Raw genomic sequence first — 22,087 nt, forward strand, 5'->3', positions numbered from 1 at the left:
CCCAGAAGTGCAAACATTCAAATGTGAAATCGTTCCTGATGAGTTAAAAACCTTAACCAGATTTCCCAAAGAGCTCCCCTGTGGCCTCTGTGGCAGCTTTTCCACCTCCACCACCACCAGGACAGGGTGTGGGAAGGGAGAAGTGCAGGTGGTGTTGCACTGCTGGCTCCTGGGGGGCTCAGAGCTGCTCTGGCACACCCATGGAACTCTGGAAAAGCACCTCAGGCACCCTTAGGACACTTGTGCAGAGTGAGCATTGATAAGGGAAACTGCTCAAAACACTGCAGAATAGCAAGAAAACTCTTATTTTTAATTTTAATTTTAATTTTTTAAATTTTTTTTTTAATAAGAAAATAATTCCTTATTTTCTGCTCCTGCTCCCCTGCAAGTAACCAACCTCACAAAGGAATCCTTTGGGGCCTTGGCCTCTCCCAGTGCTCCAAAGGTTGCAGCTGAATTTAGAGCCTTCACAAGATTTTACAATAAAATAAACATCTGACCCCCTCCCTACAAAGTTTGCTTTCCAAACAATAACAGCTGGGGAAGTGAAGAGAGATTAGAACAAACAAATTTTCTTGTGGGCACCAAAGAAGTAATTCCTCCCAGTTTGGGATGCAGGTACTCCAGGAAAAGGCTTTAAACAGCTGAACAGCTCCTCACAGAGGGACTCAGCCCAAGGGTTGGCAGAGCCAAAACCTGCAGGTCTGCAGAACCCAGGGAAGGATCAGCTCCCTCCTCCCACCCCTCACAGAACTGACTTTGCTTTTATACAAAACACTTTCTGTCTTATCCTGGCCAGAGCCATGCTAGCACAGTCTAGAAAGGAAGAGTTTTCTTAAAAACAATTTTGGCCACGTAGAGGGGTCAAGGATCTTCCCCAGGCAAACAGCAGAACTGCTGCTCTGAGAGGAAAAGGCACATTTCCACATTCACAGGCTGCACACAGGTCCTGCTGCAGTCAAAGGCAGTTCAGGAAGCACTGGTGTGACAATGGGTTATAAAATACCACAATATTGCAACCAAGCATGAGGATGTTCCAGCTTCCTGACAGTAAATTTATAATGACTGCACTTCCCATTGAAATTCCAAAAGGGTGGGTGTCTTATTCTAGAGAAATTGCTTTGACATATAATTTGCATTTATCGTGCCAATTTACAGGATTCCAGAACCATTCCACACTAATTATCCATCCACCTAATATTTTCCTTTTCTACCTTTGCCACCTTGGCAATGACTGCCTGGAACACTCTGAGTTCCTGCTCTGCTGTTCTTACAGACAGACTCCCACAGAGTTTGACCCAAACCACTCTTTTTCAATAAAAATACAGCACAGAAAAAGTGAGAGGACACTCTCATCTCTTGGTGACTGCACTGCTAGGAGGAAACTCTGTGATGAGGGGGGCAGCCACCAGCTTTACACTGAAAGTTTAAATTGAAATATTACTTGGAAAAGGCTCAAACATACCTTGGGAGCAACCAAGCTCCTAGGAATTTTAAACCTGCAGAAAGAAAATCCTGAGATCCAAGAGCTGCCATCTCCTGGCACCAGATTCACCTGGAAAAGTCACAGGTGGGTCTGAAATGGGCTGTCAAAATTCCCAGCAGCAAACCCTGTCCTTTGTGCTGTCACACTCCTTTCTAAATGCTTGGTGGCACTTGGGCAGCCTGCCACAACCCTGCCAGGCAGGATCAGATCCACAATCCAATCCCTGCCCCCTGGGCTCCCAGCTGGCCTGACTGGCAGGCTGCAGGAAGGACCTTGGTGTTTGTTCTGCATAATTCTGCTTCACACCTGTGTGAAATGGTCACTGCCACCCAAAACATCCCAGACACACACACACACTGCCTGGCATCCAACCTAAAACATCCCAGACACACACACACTGCCTGGATATCCAACCTAAAACATCCCAGACACACACACACTGCCTGGATATCCAACCTAAAACATCCCAGACACACACACACTGCCTGGATATCCAACCTAAAACATCCCAGACACACACACACTGCCTGGCATCCAACCTAAAACATCCCAGACACACACACACACTGCCTGGATATCCAACCTAAAACTCCAACACACCACCCCTGGCTCCCCTAACACCAACAACACACACTGCCTGGGCATCCAACCCAAAACATCCCAGACACACACACACTGCCTGGCCATGTAACCTATAAACTACAACAGTGGGAAGCCTCCAGCTCAAACAGCACCCCAGAGTTGTTTTTGTTCCATTCCCAGTAGCTCAAACATGGTCCGTGTTTCTGCCTGGAATGTTTAGATCTGTTTTATGATGAAGCATTCAGCATTTCTGACACTTTATGTCCTAATATAAGCTCTGTGCCAATGCACTCCACTGCCACTCTGGACACTCATTAACATTCATAATTCACTTTGAGCACAAAGACTGTCCTGTTTTACTGTTGTCTGTCTTCCAAGTGAGTAGATAGATAGAATAAAATAGGTGGGTTTTGGTCCATCTCCCCCACTAATATACTTCTTTCTCCTACGCCTGTACTATTAAAACATCATTTTACTGTGTCACCTGCTACTTTACCATAAAATCAGCTTGTGCCTCTACTGGCTTGGACACTTGGCAAGTGCAGTAGCTCCAGCTAAAAAGAAACCTGCCAAAAGAAAGGAAAAGGAGGCATTTTCTCCTCTCCATTTAGGAAGATTCTTGTGCTGAGGGCATTGAAGCAATATCTCTGCAAAGGTGGTAAGAGAGTCTCAGTCTCTCTCCCTGGCAGAGCTTCCTCTCACCCCTTCTCCACTTCCAGTCAATGCTTCTATCACTGCACAAAACCTTTTCAGTGCACAAGCTATTCTCTTCCTATTAGGGACTTTTCTCCAGCTTTCCTTTGTGCCTTTCCTTAATCACTCCCTGTCCCTTCCCTGCCTGTTCTGTCCAGGGAAGGTGCAGAAACCTCCCTTTGATTTGGAGCTCTTCAGCACAGGGTACCATGACAAACCTCAGCTACCCGAGTCATTCCACACAAAGCCCTGCAGCTACTGCTGCAGTCTGGGAAAGCCTCAGACAATCCCTGCTCCTGGCAGCTGCCTTCCCCTGTCCAGGGTCTCCAGCAGCTCTTGGCCACTCACAGAAGGGGCAGCTCTCTGCCCTTGATTTTCTGGGAAGAAACCAGGCTTAAACAAGAGGTGAGATCTGAAAGTCAGAAGGGACTTACTGCCAGTCTTTTGTTAGGAAGAAATGCAGCCATTTGAGATCTGAAATTCTGATGTGGATGTGGCTGCATCTGTTGGATAATGTTCTTTTCCTGACCCAGAGATGGGGCAACTGAGAGGTGTTTTAAAAACTTTTACTCCATTTTCAGTCTCATGCGAAGGGTGAGACAATACAGATGTTGTAACTGACACCATCACAATCAGATGGTGGGAATTATTGCTTTATTAGGGTGAGACAATACAGATGTTATAACTGACACCATCACAATCAGATGGTGTGAATTATTGCTTTATTAGGGTGAGACAATACAGATGTTATAACTGACACCATCACAATCAGATGGTGTGAATTATTTCCTAATTACAACACACTACAAGTGTTTCTTGGCCTCTCAGCTTTAGCCACACCAATGGTGTAAATGCCTTAAAGCCAATCATCCAAAACTACCCCTGGTGGGTCCCACTACAGTGCACCTTTCACAGTTCTGTTTCTCCAAAGTGTCCAGTCTTATCTGCAAGGCCATCCTTTGAAACCTGTTTCCAGCTCCATTTCTCTCCCAGCAATGTCTGTCCATTCCATGGCATTTCTAAGGCAGCATCTCTCATCTCAAAGTGTGCACACGGATGCAAATCCATTTCCAAAAATTCCCCCTCTCTCCTGAACTGAAAACACTTCTCTGATGGCTCTGTCCATCACTGCCTGTGCACAGTGGAGTGCACAAGGCACCATCACTGACAATGCCACCATCAATGCACACAAACCCATTTTGCACAGTTCCTTTAGCCAAGGTGCAAAACTCCATCCTTCAAACAAGTCATCTAGCCATGATCCATCGTGTGTTTTAACTGGATTTGTCAGATCTCTCAGTTTTTGGAGTTGTTTGTGGATGGTCAGACAAGTTCATACAACACAGCTCTGCCACTCACAGAAGGGGCAGCTCTCTGCCCTTGATTTTCTGGGAAGAAACCAGGCTTTGACAAGAGGTCTGGAAGTCAGAAGGGACTTTCTGCCAGTCTTTTGTTAGAAAGAAATGCAGCCCTTTGAGATCTGAAATTCTGATGTGGATGTGCTCTCCAGCAAGCTGAAGGGCTTCTTACCTCCACTTGTTCTGTTTTTAACACTAAGCAATAGTACACACAGTGATGGTTGGGCGTCACTGCTGACTATTTAATCACAGCACAGCTCTGAACCTGCATTGTTTGCTCTAAACCCACTGCCTTCACAATGGGCAGTAAATCCAATCAGAGTCAACAGGGAAAGAAAAAAGAGCCCTCAGGTTTTCAGGTAAAAACTCATCTTTACAAAAAGTGTGACAGAGCCATAATCGTGGCACAAGGCCCCAACACTTCCTGAGTAAGTGAAAATTAAAAGTTTGTTTTTAAACAATCTTTTCATAGCTACAGTCCAATTTGTTCATTTTATGCTTATGACAAAAAAAAAAAAAAAAAGAGACACAACCACTCTCCCTTTGGGAGTGAACAGAACCCTTGTGACTACTTGTAACCATGGAAATATGAAGAGCTACTGAGAGCCCAACATCAAACTCACAGAGGTGCTGGGAGACAGAAAATAGATATAGGATGCATTTGCTACACATGAAAGCCCATCGAACCTGCATTAACAACATAAAAAACAAAGTCACAAAGCCTTTTAATTGCTTGAAAGCATGTGGCATTTTCCATGGCTTCTCACAGGAAATGAGGGGAAAGACCTTTAAAGGTTTGTTTGAAAGCACCGAGTGCTCTGAGCTAGTTTAAAGGCAGAGACAGAGGTGGAAATGGTTACTCTGTGAATAGCAAGAGTAACAATATGCAGGAAAAGTCTTGGAAGGAGCAGGGCTTTCGTGGATTGCAGGTATGGAGATCATGCAACCCATGGCCAGGGACATCTGAGTTAGCCTGCACCAAGCACCATCCCAGTGTTTGCTCATCCTCTGCTGGCAATTTAACAATTTAACACACACTGAAATACCTCCCACAAGGAAACACTCACCTGATGATTTACTGACCTAGCTGCCCTACAATAATAATAATAATAAGGATGTGCACATTTCACTGCCTCCCCTGTGGCAGCCCAGGCCACAGCACAGTGTGGAGCCAAGCACAGCTGCAGTCCTCAAACACAGCCATCCTCCTTGGGTAAAAAGGAAAACACGTGCATTCCTTGAGGAAATCAGCAACACAGGACCAACAGCAGGAAAAAAAAAAAAAATCTCTTCAATAGTTTGTCTCAGCAAATCACATCTACTTGGAAGACGTAATAATGAATATAATAGGGAAAATCCCTATAAAAGAGCCTACATGGAAGACATAATAGTGAATATAATAGGGAAAATCCCTACAACCTCGTGCACACTGTGTGCATTGCCCAGGTGACTCAAAGAGCCCAAATTTGCCAGCACAATCAGGCAGATACTCTCTCACTCCTGTAGCTTTGGCACCATCAGACAAACTGCTCAGACCTCACTGTGTGGCCACTTTCCTTTCTTCAGCCCACTGATAACTACAGAATCAGAACTGTAGGTCAGAAATGAGACATTCTGGGTCCCTGTTAGCTGAAGGAAATACACACTTACTGTCTCTCACTGCTATGAATTTTTCACCATGCCACCATCTATTTCCCCCATTTGCCACAACAGTTTTTCAGGTCTTCACTAAATTTTAAATTCAATTTTTAAAATGAAATTTAAATTTCAGGATCAGGTTAATGCCAAGAAAAATGAAGATACCATCTGGACGACATTTTCTTGCAATTTTTTTTTTTTTGGTCATTTTATTTGTACTTTCATTTTCAGAGCTACCTTGCATGCCTCTGCAGATAGGCTGAGTTAGGGCACATCCATCACAGAAACCCACAGATTATGACAAGATCCAAGTGGATCCCACAGGGTTACATGAGATGTGCAGAATGCATTTCAAGTGTGCCAAGAGGAGCTTGGCCACCCATCACACTGCCAATAAGTGTTGGTCATATTTGGGAACCCAAGACTCATGAGAAATACCAAATGCAACAGGTAGAAATGTCTGGATACAGGCCAAGGTTTAGAAGTCTGGTCTTTTATTAATGCAAATTCTTCACGTTGGCCAATTAATGTAATTACTGATTAACTTACATTGTTATTTGTGGTGTTTTAGCCTTTTACCCTCTGAACCTCAAGCTAGTACCTAAGATCACAAACAAAAAGATAATGTGAAAAAAGAATTAGGTGTACCACAACAGAACCAGCAAAAAGAGCAATTATTTTCATTTTTATCTTGTATTTCAGTGGAGAATCCTGAGAGACTTTAGAAATACTAAAAAGAATGCTTTATGTAGTTTTATGCCATTGGCATAGTTCAGCATGACACAGCATAAGGATTATGGAAGGAAACCTAAGGAAACTCAGAATAATTGGCTACCCCAAGCTGCTGCTTCCACCTTGGGGTTAGAATTAATTAAAAGATCAAGTGTAAAACAACAGCAGAAAACCACACACCGAAAAGGGTTACCCTCCTGAGAAGGCAGGAAGGAATTTTAACAAAGATTTTCTTTCCACAGAAGGAAGAGAGCTGCAGGTATCCCAGCAAGGCTGGACTCTGTGAAGGAGGAGGCTGCAGGAGGAGAGGGGGAGAAAGCACAGAGCAGGGGTTTGTTTTGTTGGGTGCTGCATGTTTGTCTGTCACGAGGCTGCCAAGGCTCCCCTGTAATCTCACTTCTCCACCTCTGTGTCAAACATTGGTTTGTGGGACACAAAGGTTATAAATGCACAACCTCCAAGGAAGCAAAGAAATGGACGGGGAAATAAACAGGGTAAGTGCACACACAGAGGATCTTAAATTTCATTGGCATTATGTGAAAACCACTGAAGTAATTCTGGACAAGAAGTGCAACTGCCCGCTGGCTTTTCCTATTGAAAAAAAAAACCAAAACAACATTGTTTTGGCCATTCCAATGTTCTGATTAACATATTTAGAGAAATCTGCAGCGCTCAGAGCAAGGCTTAGACTGGGGGCTCCCTCACAGCCCCTCATTTCTCTGGCAGCAGGGAATGTTTCAGCCATGCTCCCCCCACTCCCTCCGACTCCGTGGCCAAGCTGCTGGGTCCCACTTTCAGGAAACATCAGCAGGACTGACTAAAGAGCCCCTGCCTGTGCTCCAGACCAGTCCTTCCATGGCCCCCTTGTCCCCAAACCCGCTCATGCTGAGGGGCCAGCTCTGTGCCATGGTTAACACAAACAGGAACAGGCTGCTTTCAGGATCATCTTTTTTGCTCACCACACTGAGAACTACTGGGATTTTTTTTTCTTCTGAAGTAAAAAGAAAAAAAATAATTGCTCACAAAGCATAGGATAATACTTGATATGAGCCTAAATCATTCTGTGAAGGCCCTAATTCCCATTGTTGTGGTCAGACATGGAAATATAAACATCACCTTGATATCAAAGAAGGGCAAGCAGAGTTCCCACTTGTGCCACGCCCGGTGACGGGCAGGTAAGGAACAGCAGATTGGTGATGCCATGGGGTGGGTGGGGAGAGGCTGGGACTGGGTCAGATGTTGGAGGAGCTTTGGAGCTTTACCTCGAGCTCAGAGTGTTGGGGCAGCTGCAGGAGGAAGGACTGGGGGTGCAAGTCCAGCACGAAGGCAAAGCTGAAGGACTCCAGTGGTCGGAACGTCCTGGCCACCACTCCTGGGGAACAGGGGGAGGTTAAATCCCCTTGTTTTCCTTCGTTAAATCCCTCCCTTCAAACCCCAGGATTGCAGCAGCAGTCTGGGTGAGAATACATTAGTTTGACGTTGGTGCTGAAGATTTCAAGAAGCGATTGAAATCTTTAGCTGGCTAAACCCACAGAGCACGATGGATGTTTCATGTGGGAAACAAAGTGTGTGAAGGAAAGCGGCTCCCCACCTTTCCTAGGCAAGTTTTGCTGCTGAGGAGAGTCAAATCACCCTTCCAGCACCTGAAATCATCAGTGGGACATCCTGACACCTCCCAGCTTTGGTTTCCAGCTGACACCCTCCAGAGCACAGCTCCTGAGCAGGCAGGTGAGGTGACGGCAGCAGGGTCCAGGGGCTGCTGGGGCCAAGGGAGGGTGTAGAAGGTCTGGGATTCAGGGAAAAACAGCACAAGGGAACCCCACTGGATGAGGGTCCAGTGCCTGCCACCCCTCAGCAGTGCCTTACTGTGTCCTTTCTCCTCATCAGTCTTATTCCCAAGCATCTCCAGGAACGGGTAACTTCAGTGTCACTCGGGACTATTTTGTCATTTGTTTAGAGCTGATGGGATTAAAATCCACAAAGGTAGAAAAGACTTTCCTTTTTGCATGTACAGATAGATGAAGTCCTAGGACTTTGTGGCAAGAGGCAAACTACTTGATAATTGTTGGATTTTGGAATTAGGTTGCAACTTGGCATTCATTTCATCCTTCCACGATGTAAATATTTCCAAGTGAATCTAAATCACGCATGTAGCTCATCTTTGTATATAATTATTAATACATGCCATCTTTTTTGTTATCTTTGCTAGTTGCTGGAATTTATCCCCAACATATGTTACTATGGATTCCTTTTCATTGCCTTTTGCAGTCATCAAAATGGCACATCCATTTTATGACATACGCTGTATATATATGTATATATTTTTGATCCCATCACCACAAAACGTCCCTTTAATGCTGTTGATACACTGACCATTTTTTAACATGAAATGGACAGAAAATGCCCTTGGGGAAAGAGAAGACACTAAGATGAAATAAGAGTGATTGAGCACAAATATAAGAATAGGTTTGACAGGATTATGTTAGGTATCCTTTAGATTGTAAAGATGTCAGCTAATGTAAAACTCTAATGTACCAGCTGCCGTCCAAATAGATCACAAAATGAAAGCCCTCATGCTGAGCAGGGCTTAAAATAGAGCAGCTGATGAGTAAGACACTCTCTCTTATATAAACTTCACATTTCATGCACTAAGACATTTCATTGTCAGCTATTCGTGGGGTTGCTATTTTCCACGAAAAATCTGCAGCGGAACAAAAGCATCAAACTGCTTCACTTCTCAGGCTCCCGGATTGTTATTTTCATGCCACACAGAAACTCCCTTCCAGTCTGCTTTGTGATTCATGTGTTTGGCTGAATAACTTTCCTGGAACTCAGAACAAGAGGGAAACCTTCCCTAAGTACTTCCTGTCTTTCTGCATGTACTAATAACAAGACAGAGTCCTCCCACCTTTCCCATTTACAACACTCCAGGCACACCTACTGGCTGATATACTCATAAGTCTCAGAATTAGTTTGCTTTTGCTCTGGTTTTTAAATAGCAGCTTTTTCTCTAGCAACAAAACTGGTTTTTGTCTAACGTTAGTATGCACCAAAGCACCATTAATAGATTGCTTAATTAATAGACAGCAGAGAAGTCGTAGCTTAGCATCAAACACGAAAGATTCCTTGCTGTTTCCCTTTTTCCTGGCTACAGCCACTCAAGTATCTTCATCTGAGAGCCCTGGACAGAAAGGTGTCATGCTGAGGGGAAGAACAGCCTGTCTCGTGGGTTCAGCCCTGGGAGCTGGCAGGCCTCACTGCAAGCATGAAACCAAGCTGAATTTTGACTGTGTAAGAATGAAGTAAAAACTCCAGAATAAGGTCTAGAACATTTGCAAGATGAAACACCAAAAAAATTCGGTCACTGTCCCGCTGTCCTCTTACAGCCTGTGGATCTGGAAATCCATCCTCACAGAAGACACTAAGATGAAATAAGAGTGATTGAGCACAAATATGAGAATAGGTTTGCTATTCTCACGGATTGCTAAACTCCTATTAGAGTTATCAGCACTAACTGAGAAGAGAATCAAGCCCCTAACTTTGACACTTTGCAAAGCTTCTTTTCAAAATACGCCCTAAGCCTCACAATTTGTGGAAAAGCAGGTGGAGGTGCTGAGTGACTCCCCAAACTCTTCAGAGGGCTGCCATGAGTTGCTCCAGTTCTAATTGTGGTTTAATGTGTGGGTGTAATCCTGACCAACTCATTAATCTCCAGGCCTGCTTTCCCAATCTGCAAAAGGGAGGATGCTATACTTATTTAATTAACACAGTGTGGGACTGTTTAGTTTAAAAAATACTATTTAAATGGCATTTATAATCCCAGCTGTATTTTTCTGTTCGACTGTTTCTCCTTATTTACCCTTTAGAACAAGCAAATTGAAGCTGGTTGAAATCCATTCTCTGTTCATTTCAGTATCAAAAGCAAAAGATTTGGTGTTTAATGGAACTTAGAAAATTTTAAGACCCCTACAAAGAAAAGGCAGCAAAACTCTACCCTGATTCTTAGTGTCCTCAGTAAATCCTGAAGAAACACTGTCAGCAATTTTCAAGTGTGTCTTTGGCCCAATTCTCTTCTAACAAAATAGCTTCTGGAATTATTTATTTTTTGTGAAGGGAAGGAAGAATCTCACACCAGCCAACTCTAGGTGTGTACATTAAAATGCATTAAAAAAAATGTAAGCAATAAATATGGTGTTGACTCAAAATTACTCCAAGAATGAATACTCATTTCTTACCAACAAAAATGATAAAAAAAACTCTTAGGGAACATTTTAACAAAATCCCAGGAAAAACAAAACAAAACATAACAAAAAGCTGTTATTTGAAAAGGCTGTAGCCTTTAAGAATTTTCAACTTAATATTTTATTTCCACTAGAATTTTCTTAACATGTTTACAGTTTACCCTGTCTTCTTCGAGTTCAGACTTCCAGACTTTGAAATACAAACTCAATTCCATATATTTTTAATGAAGTAAAATCTCTGAAGTGCTTTAACCTTCATTAAGGTCGGATCCACATAAAGATAGAAATTCTTTGTCCTGAACCTTCTGTAAAGATTGAAAACATATTGCAAAGAAGTACTTAGAATTTCTTAATTCCCTGGCTTTAGCCTCATTTTCCTCCTCAGATTCTTTTTCGTGTTCCTGCTATGCTGCCAGGCAGTGGATTGCCAACTCCTGGGAATTCCCATGGAGTCTCTGAATATTAATTGGTGTTCTGGGAGACCACAGGGCTGGAATCGATGGATTGGATAAGAGTCTTCTCTTTTTGCCTGAAACAAGCTTTTAGCCCTTTAAATTATGATGAAGACCAGGAGGAAGAGGAATGGGTTTAGAAAAGCTCAGAAGGAAGCAGGCACATGAAAAAGTCAATATTTATTGCTTTATATTTATGAAATTAATGCTCAAATGTGGAAACGTTGTGGTAGGAGATACACCCTTTAAAGCAGCAAGTGTTTATACAAACAAAAGCAGGAAAACCTAATATTCCCCTGGCTTAGGTTTTGTAATAGCTCAAGAATTGGATGAACTGGGAAAAGAATGAGTCTGCAATAGCTTATTTTGATAAAACCTTTATTTTGAAGAGGTCTGAGCCAGCCACAGGAGCTGTGACAGACCTGTCAACAGGTCACCACCGTGTGATTTCTTGCATCAGTCTGCAAACAAGCCAAGCCAAAGTCTGCAGTTTCTTCTGCCCTCACAACTGGGTTGAAGCAAGGCACCAGCTCTGTGTACCAGGGTGAGAGATAACCCCAATAATCTCTGGAGTTTTTAATGTGCAGACAGAACAAGAGATCCAGAGATTGAAATTAAGCCTTGATAATTTTCTGTGAGCTTTGACTTCTCAAAGAAGATACCAGATCATAGCTTGTATGTCTAGAGAGAAATGGAGGAAGAGGTTGGATAAAAGGGTAAGACAGGTTAATTAATCAGTATTAATCAGTATTTCCAGTAATTAGTCAGTGTTTCCATGGCTGGAAACCTGTAAACAAAGAGCAGCTGGTTAAAATGCTCTGAAGCAGTTGGATCCACAGCTAGGTGCTAAAATAGATATCCTATCTTGCACATATTTTGGAAGACAGTAAAAAAACAAACACATATAACTGTATCTTCATTTCACAAAAATTCACCATCCCAAGACTCAGAGATCTGTGTCCTCTGTGCCATGAACTGGGGTCATGAATCATGTTTGAGAGAAAACAAAACTAAAACATCAAAGAACTAATTTGGATGGTTACTTCTGAACATCTGTGGATGCTCCAGAGATATATCAAGACGGCTTGAAGGCAACCCCTGCCCAAAAAAAAAAAAATACAAACAAAAAACAGAACAAACAAACAAAAACCAAACCAAAAAGAAAGAAAAAAAAAAAAAACCCCAACCTATCAGTTTTTGGGTTACCAGTTGAGAACCCAGATTTCTTTTCCTGCAGGGAAACAGTTATCTAGATTTAAAAACTTGCAGATTCTAAACAACCACTGATATGGCCTTATCATACCTTAGGTAGGCTGCATTTAATGGAGTTTGTGTCTGCCACTCTTCTTGACACAGAGCCAAAATCCTAGACCTGGAAAGTTTTTACTGCAGCATTCAAATGTGAGCACAGTAATCAGCTGGAACATGAGCTGCATTTTCCAATATTCTATTAATAAACCACAACTTGCAGTACAATTGCCACATAGCACACCCTTTTCCTGCTTTTAAATTGCCATTGTAAGCCATACACGAGTGTAAATGTTGGTGTTTAAACACGGTGTGACCATTAACATATTAACACAGCTAAGGAGGCACTTAATGTTCTGCCTGAGATCTGATTTACTGCATTCTTAGAAAGAAAAGGCATAAAATCTGAAAATTAATCAGGTGAGAGCTGTGTGGATGAGGAAATGCTTCAGCTCTTGTACCAGTGCACAGTGCCCTGAGCTGAGCACACAGCTGAGCTGGTCTGCCCAGCAGCTCCCAGCAGTAGATTTTTGGGGTGCTCTACTTCAAGTGCTCCTTGCAAGGGGAAAATGTTCTACCTTTGGTCAAGCCTCACCTCTCCTGTTTTCCTTTTGTCTCTTGAAACAAAAGTGTGGTAGAAGGGTGGTGCAAACTTTTTTGGTGTCAGGAGCTGAACTGGGTCTCGTCAAATTTAAAACTGTTGTTTCTTAACTCCTCACCTTTAGAATTTCAAGGTATAAGGTGCCTGATTCACCTGCAGGTAGAAATTGCCTGCACTGACCTGACGATCTATTTCAAGGGAAGTCACAGAAAACGGGACTGATATACATCATTATATGGTGAAATTAGGAATTTGGTTAACCAGATGCTGTTATTTTCTTTAATACCTCATGAATAGAAACGACGGTGTGAAAACAACTCAAAACAATCTCTCCCTGGGAAGTCTGACATATGGCCTGCTAAGCTGCTCTCCTACAGAAATAGCAAAAGATCATTACTCTTGGCATCCCTCCCTACAACAGGCACCGGGCTCACTAAAACAGACACTATGTGATTGACTCCATAAGGAACATTATTTCTACAGATGGGTGGAAACAATGAGCAAAACTACAAAGGCTGAGTTGAAAGAAGTAGTCAAGGAGACTTCTCCACCTCCATAACTTCTGTGCGCTGAAACAAATCAAAGCAGCACCATTTTGCTGGAAAGAAAAGGATGCATCTTCTCCTCTCTTTTCATGGTACACATATCCATCTTGCTCATGCACGGTGTTCCATTTATCTCGTTCTGCCGGAGCGTTTCTCCCGAGTAGGAGTACCCGGGTGCGAACAGAGAGTTTGTATCCAGCAGGGGCCACTTGTTGCCTGTATTTAGTCCCCACTCAATGAGGCGGAAAGGAGCCGTGGATGCTGTCCCGGGCTGAGCCCACGTCCTGTGCCGATGGATCGGGATAACCGCAACCACGGCGTGCCGCAACGCTGCTGCAATCCACACTGCCCCGGGGATGTTACCCTGGGAAACGTAAACCAAACCTCTGGGACGTGGCATCACAGGACAGGAAATGTTAAGACAATTAGGATGTGGCAATGATAATCTGATCCAGCGATCACGCAATCACGTTTAGCAAATATTTGCATTTGAAAGCATCTCCACTATGATTACGTTCTTGCAACACATTTCCCCTATACGCTGTTGTGTGGATTGTCTAAATTTAGACTAGACCGTGGTGTGGTGGATGGCTTCACCACACTCACCGCTGGCCTTTTGCACACCCCAACAGCACCGATGCCGTGAGCAGCGCCGGCGCTGGGCCCCATCAATGACAGGGACGCCGCGCCAGCACCGCACCCCGAGCCCAGCCCGGCTGGAGGCCGAGGGCTCGGAGGGGCGCTGTGGGGCCAACAGGGCCGCCCCGGCAGGAGCTGCGACCCCCGCACACCCCTGCGGGGCTCCGCAGCACCGGGGACTGCGGGGGCTGCGGCCGAGGCGGCGGCGCGCTGAAGGGCACCATGGCACCCTCGGCAGGGCGGCTCGAGGGCGAAGGGCCCGAGTGCCGAGGGCACGAAGCTGACCCTAACGGTGGGCGGGAGGTCCGGGCACGGCACCGCTCCCGAGACACCGGGGCGGTGTGCAGGGCTGAGGCCGGGCCCCGCCGCCGAGGGGAGGAGGGAGACGAGGCGCGGGCGCGGCGGCCACGCCGGGGCAGCGCCGCCATGACCTTCACACCTCGGAGCGTGACGTCACGGCCATGGGTGACGTCACGCGGCGGTGACGCAGCGGCTCGGGCGAGCCCCAGCGGAGGGGCGGGGAGCGGGCGGTACCGCGGCAGTACAAGCAGCGCGGGCGAGGCCGAGCCCTCCCCGCCGCCCCGGGCGTACCCACCCCGAGCCCTCGCCGACCCTGCCGCCACCGCCACATCCGGGTCCCGGCGGCGCCCCCCCGCCGCCTGTCAGCCCCGCCCCCGGCCGGGGGGCGGGACCAGGGCCCGGAACCGCGTTTTCGATTGGCGGGTGCCGCGGGGCCGCCCGGGGATTTGCCGGCGCTCGGGGGGGCGGGCGTTGCCCGCTCGGCGGCCGCCCATTGGGCGAGGCGGGAGCGGAGCCGCTCTGCCGTTGGCGGGCGGGCGCGTCCGGTGCGGGGCCGGGGGAGGGTGCCATTGGCTGGAAAGTAGGTTAGTGGTGCGCCGTCGGGTGGCAAGCCAGGCGGAAAGTAGGTCAGGGACGGGGGCTGCCTGCGCCGGGCGTGCGGCGCTGCCGGGGGGCCGCGACCCCCGCCCGCCCTCCCTTCGGCCGGGCGCGGCGCGGCGAGGGGCGCGCGGAGCCGCGGTGAGCGCCAGGGGCGGCGGGCGGGGGGCGCCGAGGGGCGGGGGGTGGGTGGCCGGGGGGAGCGCGGCCCCGGCGGATCCGCCGCCCCCGGGGGCCGCGGGAGTCCCGGGAGGGGCCGGGGGGCGCTGCAGGGAGACCCGGCCGGGGAGATGGCGGCGGTGGGACCCTCGGCGGCGGGGCCGGGCTGTGTCTCCGGGAGCCGGGACCGCGGCGGGGGCCCCGTAACGGAGCGGCCGCGGGGCGGGCTGGCCCGGCGGTGTGGCAGCACCGGGGGGACGGGGCTGGCAGGAGGGCCCGGGCCCGCACCCGCGGGCAGAGCCGGGCCGGGGTCCCGCTGGGGCAGGCGCGGTCGCGGGGCTCGGGGGGCGTGCCGGGCTGTGCCCCCCTCCCCGGTGCGAGTCGCCCCCAGAGACGGCGAGGCTCGGGCGGCCCTCACGGCGGGGACGGTGCCCCTTCCCCGGGCCTGCCCGAGCGGCGCCCCGGGGTCTCCGCCGGCCGCTCCGGGATCGGGGAGGCCCCGTGCGAACGGCGGAAGGATGGCGGTACTCGGGAATTCCCCGTTCGTGCGCGCCGTGCCCGGTCCCGCCCGCGGGCAGGTGCCAGCCCCGCGGCCGCACGGAGCATCCCGGGCACCTGCCGGGGCCGTTTCCCTGGGCATCCCCTCGGCCCCAGCCGCAGTCCCGCTGCCCTGGCGGACACCTGTGCGCGCCCTGCCCGGCGCAAGGGGAAGGAAGGTTTTCCTCCGGCAGGGAGCGGAACGCAGCGGGAACACCGAGGCGGCTTCCCGACATCAGGATTTTTGCGCTTGGGGAGGCAAGGGAATCACTTTGCATTTTTAATTGCTGAGGTTTCTGTTACTCCAGTGCCTCGATTATAACAGTTTTGGGAAGATTTTCGTGCTTGAAAAACAACGGTGAAGGAAGAAGTGGGTGTGTTTTCTTGCCTTGGAAGCAAATATGCCTACTGGAATTTTAAAGTATTTCCTTAGTGTGTAAGGTAGAAAGGGTCAGCTGCAGAGCGTGATCTGATCTCTTTTCAAAATTCTGTCTTTAAGTAGATTTTTTTTTTTTTTAATTCTGGAACTTCAACATTCAAAATACTACGTTTCTTTTTTAACATACTCGTATTAAAAGTACCTGTCCTGCCTGTTTATATTTTCTTTTATCAAAAGGGCTTTTTAAATGTGAGTGACTGATAATAGACAAGCTGCAGCTAAGTCTGTAAGGGAGAAAAGAGTGTTGGTTCCAATAAAGTATTAATTCCAGCTAACTGTCTCTGTAAACGGTCTTGCAGAAGGCTGAGGTTAAACTCTGCCCTCTCCATAATGTATGTTTTGTATCCTCCAGGAATATGCAAATGTAAATAGCTCTTTGAAGCATCAGGAACTACAGACTTCTCTCTGGTTACTCTAAACCACAGCTGCTTATTAAGGAGAAAGGCTTTACTCCTCCTGACTTCTGTGGGTTTGTGTTTCTCATGACCATTCCTGGGTTTTTACCCCTGCTTGTAGAAACTGAGCGTGTAAAATAATCTAGAGCCACAGCATTTCATTGGGGTTTTATGCTGTGCTATCCCATATTCTCTTCACACCGTGCATTTCCATTGTCTCTTTGGGTGCCAGCTGTGGTGTGTTGAGCTGTGAAGGATCCAGCTCTGTAAAAGGAGTTCCTTGGGAGAGCAGACAAGCGAGAAGCACCACGGAGAACATGAGGAAAGCTGCTCGGTTTGGTGTCAGGAAGCTGAGGTGGCTGGAGCTGGGATTCCACAAAGCCAGAGCTGCAGTTAGGGGCTGCTGTCCCTGTCACCATGTGATCCTCAGAGACCTGCTGTCCTGGGGACCCCTGCTAGGGATGTATTAGGAGGGTGATGTTTGTAGGGGGGCTTTAAGGGAGATTCATTTTTCTCCTTCAAATACCTGCTCTCATGGATTCTTTTGGGCAACCAGGAGTGAGAACAGAAAGCATTTATTGGGTTTATTTGGTGGAGCTTAGCACAGCACACAGTCCTTTGAAGCTGTGCAGGACTGATGGCAAAGCTGAGACCTGTGAGAGCTGCAGGTGAGGAAGACAGGTTTTCCAAGGGAATTGATACCCAGGATGCTGGAAGTCCTAGGAGCCGTGCAGGTTATTTAGTTTACGTGAGTACAGAAGTGCTGTTTCCATGCTCAAATGTAACATTTTAAGCTGTTTTCAGCATGGGCCCCATTGCCCGTGTTGTTATACTTCGACTGGAGCTACAGGAAAACCTGAAGGAATACATTATTGTTAAGTGAAACAAAGTAAATTTGCTGCATCTTGTAGTGACTTTCAGTTCTGTAACCTGCATGCTTTTCATTCTTAACCTTTACCCTTAGTTTTGGTCATAGTTCTGTTTCTAAAAAAAGGCAGAAGAGTAGTAAAAGGCAGCTGCTTGTATCCCCAAGTGTTAGGAAGTTCTCTGAAGTTAGTTGTCTTCAATAAAAGCTGTATAAAGGCATATCATGTGCAAATGGCTGCAAAGAGGAGCCCAAAATAACTACGTATTTTTAATCTTGTGTAGCTTTTTGGTTCTCACTAAGTTTACAGAATGCAATATTTAAGCTTTCTCTATTTACTTCAGTACAGTAAACATGTTTTGAAACTTTAATTTTTGGCTGTCATCATATTTTGAGAGCTTCAGCCTGAAATAATTGATTTTGATAAATGCAGTCGCTGACTAGAACTCAGTTACCAACTTTTGAAATTTGGTTATTGAACATTCTGCTCGATGAGCCCACAGAAATTACAATCTGTGTTTTGGAGGTGCTTGAAAATGCAAATAAGGTGATTGATGGCATTTTCAGAGCTGGTGAAAAAGCTTTCAGTGTCTCTAAGAGTCACTGTAGGTAGATTTTGGGCAGTAGATTGGTGATGGGTGAAGCAAAGCAAAGGAGTGCTCTGCCTGTGGGGTGTGTGTATCTATATGGGTATCGTGGTCTTGCACTGCAGTAGGAAATGTGTTCCGGTCACATCAAATCCAGACTCAGGTGCTCAGGTGTTTCATAGCTGAAACTCAAGACATTGAAGCATAAAAATTATGCACTTAAAAAATCAGAAGGCTTTTCTCCCTAAGAGTTTGTGTTTTGGGTTATTTAGGAAGCCTGTTTAAGTTTTGAGGAATTTTTTTGTGTGAGAAAGAAATCTCAGTTGTGATTATCCAATTGGTTTTATTTGTATTTAATGACTCTGAACATTGTCAGATAACCTGTGATGTCTTTTGAATTCAGCTGCACATTGAATGGAGTGGGTATCAAGGTAACTCACTGCCATTAACTGCATATGGCACCTGCCTTTTTTACCTCAATTTGTTGGAAATATGCAGTAAGGCTACTTATCCAAGGCCCAGACTTCATCTCCTTGGAAACCTGATCTTTCACCAGATGTTGAGAAATGTAATTTCTTTTTTAATCCGTTCTGCAGAAGAACGCAGATCAAAACAGCATCTTCAGGCTTTGTTAATCTGGAATATTAATTACCTAAAAAAATAGTCTGACATTTCAGTCTTTGCCCCACAAATGATTGATAGTTTCTGTTGTGTTTGGTATTATTTCTAATTTATTTTAGCTGATGGTTCCTGGTTTATAGTTTATTTTGATTCAAGAGCTGCCTGATAGTGGGTTCTTCTTGAGTAAAGTACAGGCTTGTTTGAGGACCCATGCCTGCAAGGATTTGTCTTTCTTCCCTCTCTGTTCAGGTCACACTTTCTCCTTTGCAGTTGCAAAAAGATATTTCTTAGGCAGCACATTGAGAATTTGTAACCTTTTCAGTCTGCTGCCATTTGAGAAGCTGTTATTCAATGTCTGCTGTGTCAGATGCACTTCTGGGTCAGCTGCTGATGTCAGAGCAGCTCGTGGCCCTGTGCTGGAGCTGAGCTGGAGTTTACTAGGTTGGCCCTGTGCAGGAATGGTGCCAGTAGGCTCCTCAGAGAGCAGGAGATCTCCTTGGCAGCACTTTGGAGGGGAGAACTCACACACCAGTCTCTTGGGGCCCCAGGTGCCGACGTTTTCTGCTGACTTTCAAGGCACCCATTCATGAGGCAGGCAGCTGAGGCAGATGGTTGTAGTTTCTGGGGTGGTTTAGGCTGGGTTTTCCTTGCAGATGTTGGTGGGCTCTGTTTTCCACAGGTACAAGGCAGTTTAGTGCAGCAGACACATTGCTGAATCCTGACCAGTCGTTCCCTGTGTGGCTGGGATGGAAATCCATCTTCCCATGGGCAGTTGCTGCAGCACTGGGAAGGATGTTTGGTGATTCCTGGGCAGCATCTTTTGGCACCATGTCTCTGAAATCACTTTCCTAGGGAGGTACTTTATAGCAATTCTTAGGTGCTCATTCAATTGCAGCTTTTTCCTTAATTCCTTTGAGTGTCAGCTGGAAAATAAGTGAATGGAATCCATGTACTTTAAAGACTGGATGTATTCTTGATACAGGACTACTCAGAAAACTCTAAAATTTTTATTATCCATTTGGGATTGATGCAGTAATTCAAGGGTAAATGAAATAAGACTACCAGAGAACTCAGAAATCACTATTATTCTTTATCTCAAGTTCTTTTTAGCTTGGAAACTTCCTTAAAGTGCCTTTACCTTTTATCATTTGCCTGGCCAAAATGGACAAAATCAAAAAGACTGGTAGAAATTTTTAAATAATGCTGTACTGCAAAATATTTATCAAGTGAAGTGAGAAGGAAAAGTTACTTCCTAGAAAAAACAAGGGGGGAAAAAAAAGCTAATAAACTTTAACTTTTTTCCCTTTTTTTTCTTTTGTAAGAATGTTTTTTCGGTCTTCAGAGCTGTTATTTTATAGTTTCCTTGAACTGATTTGGTTGGGTTTTCTTTTCCTTAACTTGTTGTGAATGGATTTCTTTGTCGTCTGTGGATTTTTCTTGGAGCATTACAAAATTTAGGAGTTTAGTTCCAATTTGAAGCAAAATTATCTATTAAAATATCAAAACTTTCATCCCTTATGTTGTGCATATGCATTATAGTCTTTGAGAGTGGCAGCAATTTGGCTTTGGTTTGAGTGCCACTGATATTTTTATCTTTCATTCAAGGACCTCTGATAATTGTATTTTAAATCTCCTTGAGTTTTGGGCTTTGTGCTGCACTTTGGCTCCTGGATTATTAGTTTTCATATAACCTTGGAAAATAATATTTATTTTGCCCATAGACTTGAATGGCCTGGTCATTTTTCAGTGATAGAATCTGTGGTTTAGAATAGATTGCAAAAAAAAAAAAATCAGATTTTTTTTTTTTGAGGTTTATTTTTTTTAATCTGGTCTTGACCAGGTTTGCAGTTTCCAGTTTGAAGTTGTAGAATTGTTGACTAAGAAACAGGAGGCCCATTTATTCCTGTGATTCCCTTCCCAATGTGTGTTGCTGCCAAGGCATTTCATGTAATCTTGGCATTTGCAAATTGGTTTTTTTATTGATGAAATTAATTCAGTGAGTTAATGGAAAAAAGTCAGTATCAACACTGTGCCCTCAACGTACTTCAGAATATTTTTGTGTTACAGTCAGGACATGGCCCAAATTCATAAATCCAGAAATTTACATGTATTTGTGATCTTATGAAATTTACGTATATTTGTGACCAGAAAGCTCTGATACCTGGAATAGCTTTTTTTCCTTATCAATCTGATAAAGTCCCACAATATTAGGTAAATTTGCTGCCCTAGAGTAACATTTTACTGTGTTTTTAATCTATGGCTTGGAAGTTTCTATTACAAATAGTGTTGTTTTCTTCCTGGTTTTATAGAGTTTCTTCTTTGTTTTTCTTATTTTAAAGTATATTTTCACTGCAACAACCAAACCAGCCTCTGAATATTGTAATTTAGTTTAGAAAACTGTCAAGTCAGGTTCAGTGACTTCTTAGAGGGGCTTGTCACATAAAACATTAGAATTGCTGGAAATGTGCTGTAATTAAAGGACAATCTGTTCAAAATGTTGTCAAACGATTTTTATGCAGTTTGGGTCCAAATTCTAGAAGTACTAGAAGTTATTTGTGCTTTAGAAATACAAGGCCAGCAATTGGATATTCCTATTTTAAGCAGAAAGACAAAGAGTTCATGCTAGTTTGGGTTCGTGTTGGGATTTTCTGTTTCACTTCTGTTAGAAATTTTAGGACTTTTATGTAAATACATTTTTCTCCCTCTGAGACTTGTGCAGCTTGGTCAGCTTGTCTGGTCAACAGACAGTCTGAAGAAAGATGGGTATTTCCCTATTACAGCATTTTAAAATCTAGTTCAGTCTGTTTAAGGTATCCCAGCTGGCAATAATGAGATCTCAATTACTGTACTTGGCATTATTTGTTGAATGAGGTAATTCCTGTCCTCATTTATCTGACTTGACCATGAGACTCTTCCATAGCAAATGCCTACTTTATTTTCTTAGCTGGAGTGGCTCTTTATTTGTCTTACTCAAATGCTTTTGTCATTATCAAGAATGGGATGATGAGGAGAGAAAAAAGCCCAGCAGAGGAGAAGATTTCTGCAGTCAGCTATTGGAGAAACTGTTTCTACATCCCCATTCCTGGTGGGGATTATCAACTCACCATTTTAGAGCAGATTTTTACAATCTGATACAGCTGATGCCGTTGTGCAGCTTTTCTGACTGTCCTTTCTGTGTGTGTTCCTCCCAAGAATTCTGCTCTGACTGATGGATTTTTGCAGGTTTTCAAGGAACATGGGAGAACAGGCCACTGTTCAGGGCAGGATCATCAGGGCTCTGCTCTGGTACCTCGGCAGGAGAAAATGCTGGGTTTGGTGCCCAGCAGTTTGGTTTATGATGACACATGAGTCCTTTGCATCATCTGTGGGCAG

At 45.3% G+C, this 22,087-nt stretch overlaps 1 protein-coding gene across 9 annotated transcripts in view; it reads left to right on the plus strand.

Annotated features, from left to right (window-relative positions):
• Positions 1–15,001: 15,001 nt before the first annotated feature.
• BMAL1 (basic helix-loop-helix ARNT like 1) overlaps positions 15,002–22,087 on the plus strand; it is a 49,416-nt gene continuing 42,330 nt past the window's right edge. For 5 of the 9 annotated variants that reach the window (XM_030240112.2, XM_030240117.2, XM_030240118.2 and 2 more), the window contains exon 1: positions 15,071–15,137. The gene's annotated coding sequence lies outside the window, so the exon portion shown is untranslated. Of the gene's footprint in view, positions 15,254–22,087 lie in introns of all 9 variants that reach the window. The other 4 variants (XM_030240115.2, XM_050974738.1, XM_030240114.2 and 1 more) reach the window with 3 other exon arrangements.

The sequence above is a fragment of the Serinus canaria genome, chromosome 5 (genome assembly GCF_022539315.1).
Source record: "Serinus canaria isolate serCan28SL12 chromosome 5, serCan2020, whole genome shotgun sequence".
Classification (NCBI taxonomy): domain Eukaryota; kingdom Metazoa; phylum Chordata; class Aves; order Passeriformes; family Fringillidae; genus Serinus; species Serinus canaria.